Source organism: Nelumbo nucifera, chromosome 6 (assembly GCF_055504915.1).
Source record: "Nelumbo nucifera cultivar China Antique chromosome 6, China Antique-T2T, whole genome shotgun sequence".
NCBI classification, from domain to species: Eukaryota; Viridiplantae; Streptophyta; class Magnoliopsida; order Proteales; family Nelumbonaceae; genus Nelumbo; species Nelumbo nucifera.
In genome coordinates, this window is record NC_142654.1 from 65,773,775 (window position 1) to 65,779,781 (window position 6,007).

Genomic DNA, 6,007 nt, shown 5'->3' on the forward strand with positions numbered 1-6,007 from the left:
TTCTGTGATCCGCATGCTGGCACGACCCAGCCCGCAGCCCAACCCGAATCAAATCAAATTCAGATAATTCGAATATCTAATCGGTTGAATTCGGATATCCTATTCTTACCGAATAATTAATCGGATTCGAATTCAGATATGACCTGATTTGATTCAATAAATATCCGAATTTGACCTACTATTTAATTCTTATATATAAAATATTTTATATAATATATATAATAATTAAGTTATATAAATAATTTATATATTTATATACTTTATATCAATAAAATATTTATTTTATATATTTACTAATTATCTAAAATAATTAATTAATCAAATTCGAATCGAATCGAATATTCGAATATTTAATCGGATTTGAATTTGAATATTAATTTTCAATATTCGTTAGATATCAAATCGAATTCGGATATCGAATTTTCTAATCGGATTCGAATTCGGATATTGTCTAATCTGATTCAAATTCGATCCGTTTATGCCCCTAGTGTCGTGCCAGCCCGACACAACCCGTTTTACACCTCTACCGCAACGTATTTGACATAAAGATAAAACCAATTTTTACTTTATATCAAACTTATTAAACCATGTACTTGAATTTATAATTTTCAAACAAAATGTTCAAGAAAATACATTCCCATAGTAGCCTATATTATATATTGTTTCTTATTATTATAATTTACTTTCTTTTTGTTAAATTGATGCTTTCTTTCCATTTTTATGTGTTTATAAGTATGTAAAATATTTTTGTCATGTCTAACAGAATAGCCAAAAGGAATATGGAGGTTGGTCCTCACTCCAAGTGTAGGCTGATTTTTTATTTAGGTGGGGGCAAATGCCAAGATATTGACATTACTGATATTGAGGCAAATGATGCAACCAAAGTAGATGAATTATCAAGTCCTACTGAGCTAAATACAAGAAAATATAGTATTGCTAAATTGCATGAAATTGAAGGCCAACAGATATTTGATGAAAGTATAAAGAAAATGTTCAAGGAAAAATGCTCCCTTGTTCCTAAAGAGTGGACCCCGAAGATTGGCATGGTGTTTAAAACAGAAGAAGAAGCATATGAATTTTGCAATAGATATGCTGGAAAGGTAGGATTTAGTGTTCTAAAAGCCAATAGAATTCTATGCTCTTGGATTGGTAAAGCAAGATTTAGAAAATTTTGTTGGTCTAGAGAGGGAAAGCGTATCCAAGATAAACCTGGATTCATCGCCAAACGACCCCAAGCGAAAACAAGATGTGAGTGTATGGTAGAAATGAAGATAAGCCATCGAGAATATGGTTTCTATCATGTGATTTCTTTTAATGTGAATCATAATCATATTATTATAACCCCTAAAAAAACACACATGCTAAGATCACAAAGAAGTATTTCAGAGATACAAGCAGCCCATGTTAAAAGAGCTGATGATTCAGGAATAGCTCCCAAAGCATCAATGGAACTAATGGCCAAGGCAGCTGGTGGACGGGAAAAAGTTGGATTAACTTCTATGGATCTTAAGAATTATTTGCATTCATATCTGACTAGGAAGATGGAGAAGGGAGAAGCAGGTGGTATTTTACAATACTTTTAAGACATGCAATCAAAAGATCCTTCTTTTGTATATGCAATACAATTGGATCAAGCTGAATTAGTCACAAATTTGTTTTGGGTAGATGGTCAGATGATAGTAGGCTATGGTCATTTTGGTGATGTTATATGTTTTGATACAACGTATAGAACAAACAATGAAAATCGACCATTTGCAATGTTTGTGGGGGTGAACAATTATATGCAATCAATAAATTCTAGTGTTGCATTGTTGTATGATGAAACTGCAAAAACATTTGAGTGGCTTTTTAAGAGTTTCATCAAAACAATGGGTGGAAAACAACCAAAGACAATTCTAACTGATGATGATGCAACTATGGCAAAGACAATCAATTTGGTATTACCAGAAATAAATCATCGATTATGTGTTTAGCATATGTTTCAAAATGCTGCAAAACACCTTAGTGGTGTTTTTGAAAATTTTAAGACATTTTCTAAGGATTTTAGCAATTGTGTTTATGATTATGAGGATGTAAATGAATTTGAAGATGCATGGGAAAAGATGATTAAGAGGTATAAGCTCCAAGAGAATGATTGGTTGCAAAAGTTATATGATAAAAGGCATAAATGGGCTTTAGTATTTGGGCAACAAACATTTTCTGCTGGTATGAGCACCACACAGAGAAGTGAGAGCATGAATAGTTGTCTTAAAAAATATGTCAACAGTAAGCATGATTTATCAAGACTCCTTCGGCATTTTGAGAGAGTAGTTGCTGATAGGCGATATGAAGAGTTAAAAGCTGAATTTGCAGCAACACAAAACATCCCGACCTTGACTACAAAGGTGGATATATTGAATTATTTTCTCTTATATATACTCCCCCTATTTTTTCCTTGTTTTACAATGAAGTAATTAAACAACTCAATTGTAGTATTGAAGAAGATTATGTTGTATGTGGAACATCAACCAAGTATATTGTTAAAAGTCGTCGGCACACGGTCACTTTTGACTCAATAGATGATTTGGTCAATTGTAGTTGTAAAACATTTGAATATATGGGGATCTTATGTGGGCATGCATTGATTGTAGATGCATTAAAATGATTCCCCCATGCTATATACTAAAAAGATGGACTATTGATGCAAAGGTGATAATTGTTGAAACATCTCATGACTCTATTACATGTGTCGATCAAAACATAGAAAGAGCCATGTATTAGAAAGAAATGAATTGTTTGCTTTCCCAAAAAGCAAATAGAGCTGCACATTCTAAGAATGCTTACAAGATTGTTATGGAGACTGCAGAAAAGATTTTAAAAGAAGTGACAGAATGTTTGAAACATACAACATTTGACCAATCATCTATTTCACTAGAGGACATGGAAGCTGAAATTAATGACAATAGTAGCTCTCCTTCATTACATGTTGATAAAATATGTGGAGATATTGATGGCAAAAATGTCAATTTTGCTGAAGAAGGGACCTCAACAATAGTGAAAGGAATTAAACACAAGATGACCAATGTGCGTTCTTCTAAGAGGCCAAAAAATGCTTTAGAAAAAGCCATAGCAAAGAGAACAAAGCGGAAAAAGAATCATATTGCCGAAGAAAGTTCTACCGAACAACCTATACAGGTATCTTTTTATTTAATTTGTCAATCCCCTACTAGCTTATTTCAATTCAGGTGGGGGAATAGACCAATTTCGATTTTGATTATGATTATGATCCAAATGGACCCGTAGTTCTTAACTCTCATAAAAGAAAGTATTAACAAAAACTACACATTATTTGATGGGTAATACGAGATTTCATCATTCCCGCAATGGAATGATTTATTAATATTTATATTAATTGGAAATCTAACCATAGTTGCGAAGAGACAATGATTTATTAATATTTATATTAAAATAAGATATCCATATAAAATAAGATTGTTACATTCCAAGTAGTTATCGTTGAGGCTGTGCTTAGTTTGAAAGAACCGAAATTTGAGGGAAATTTTTAAAGAAATTTCACAAAATTTGTTAAAAACTCTACTTTAACATGTCCGTCTTTTATTTTCTAGTAAATCAAACATAGCCTAATAAATTGACATAGAGTATGCAACTTAGGAGTCAAAAGAGTTACAATTAAGGTTCAAGTTGCCCATTTGGTATTGATAAATTACTAATTTCCATTACATTTAGTAATACAATCCCATAATTTTTTTTGGTAATTCAATCCCGACCATAAATTTCATATGAACACAACAAGAAGAAAAAAACTTCAGATAATTCGATGTCCCAAATATAACTTAGCCATATCTTTACATACTTAATAATGCTCATGCTGAAGTCTATTGTTTTAGCCATACCGTCAATAAAATAACAATACTATAATAAGTATAATGCATTTGACATGTTATTAGTTTTAATCTATCCTCCAAGAGGGAAAATTGCTTCTCAAAACATTCCATACTACTATTCTCTTATAGTGATACTTGCTCTTGGAACTACTCCAAAACTTTGCTTTTTGCATCCAACCATCTTCCAAGCAGTAAATTTGTCTATCCACTTGATGCATATGCTAATTAAGGCATGTCTTGAAAATTGTATAGGATACACCAATCAAAAATTACATCTTCTACTGCTCATACAAAAGGCAAAAAAACATAAAAATTAGGTATGAGATAGAATGCAATTAGCACAAAAATGAAAAGCATATTGAGGAGATTTTTTACTAGCCTTGTGTTGCATGTTCTTGTAATATGTTCCTATAAGAGTTAAGAGAAGAAAATAAATTCAAGAAAAAATTTCCAACATCTTAATGTTGTTGGTAGCAAATAAAGTTCATAAAGAAACAAGTTGATTCTAAAAAAAAACAAGTTGCAAAAACCATAATCTAAGCTAATCATTCTCACAAGTCATCCCAATCAATTGTTTAAATTGTTTTGTTCTATCTATGGACATGTTTTAAAGTTGTTTGTACTTGAGCATTTAACCAGATAGTGCTAGCTCTTGGAAATGGATTCCAAGAGCTACTAGTTCTGCACCAACAACTAAGAAACAAACATAACCCTTTTTAATGATTAACCAAGTGATATCCCAACTCAATTCTAATCCAAGTACACCTATATCCTACAATACAAATTGAAGTTGCAAGGGAAAAATGCTGTACATAGAAAAAAGTTACAAAGAACAAAGATTTGTACTAGTTACTTTTAACTAATAAGGTTTAATAATTAACAAAAACATGATTATTAGTGATGAGGACCATTGTATTATAAATGATTCCAGACCAAACTAGTTAATAAGTATGTTAAATCCAATCTTACCAAGCTGTTGAACAACATAACGCCCAAGAAACCCAATAGCTCCAAATACAGTTGCAACAATGCCGCTAATATTTCAACCTAAACAACAAAATTGCAAATGGACCAAAATGAAAGTTTCTTTTTTGATAGGTAAATGAATGTTTATTCTTTTTGACACTTACCCTTGTAGTCTAATGTCTAAACAAGTCCAAATGCATTAATAGTAATCAAACAGAGCAAACCATCTTTATAGGACTCTTCCCACCAAATTAAAAGGGACTAAATCACTAAGTTTCAATTAAAAGAAAAAAAGTGGTAAAGAACATACGTCATAGATGATCTCCCACCAGTACCTTTGCAACAAGATGGGGAGGGTCGATCCATACCGCGAATGATCAGTAACATAATTTGCATTTCCAATCAATATATTTGAACTTATCGTTACAGAGATAAAATCCCACAAAAATCCAACAAAACCATTCCAAAAAATCAGGAATTTGCGTTTTATTTGAAATCCCATGTTGTTTATGCAAATTTTTAAAGAAATGAAAGTGGGAGATAAATTGAAACCATAAAGCATATATAGCGATGATAGATTATAGTCACTTGAGATTTGATGGATGGGTTTCTTGAGATGAAATCGCAGGTAAGGGCTTCAAGAACTGCTGCCCCAACCAACTCGTTGCAACTGTTGAAGGTGTAGAGGTGGGAGAAGTTTAGAACCTGCGAATGAGGAATACGATAGTTAGAGATTGGATGAATGAGTTTCTTGAGATGAAATTGCAGGTGAGGGCTTGAAGAACTGCTGCCCCAACTAACCAGTTGCAATGGCGCTGAAGGTCCAGAAGTGTAGAAGAACCCTAAACAGCAAAAGGTTGGAGATGGAGAGATGACACATTATTGGGACAGGTTTTCCTTTTTAGTTTTTAGTTTTTTATTTTTGACACAAATATTAAAATAATAATAAATTGGAGATGGAAATACCAACGCATTAATGGGACAGATTTTCCTTTTTGGTTTTTTATTTTTAACACAAATATTAAAATAATAAATAATAACTAACGGAAGAATAAAACGTTTGAAGTTTGGATGCAAGGCGCTTTTAGCTGGGCCAGATGTCTAGCACGCTATTAGGTGCTTACTTAATGTGCTCACCTAGCGTGCTTACTACATCC

At 32.3% G+C, this 6,007-nt stretch overlaps 1 pseudogene; it reads left to right on the forward strand.

Annotated features, from left to right (window-relative positions):
• Positions 1 to 779: 779 nt before the first annotated feature.
• LOC104606934 (protein FAR1-RELATED SEQUENCE 9-like) lies at positions 780 to 3,339 on the forward strand (annotated as a pseudogene).
• Positions 3,340 to 6,007: the final 2,668 nt, after the last annotated feature.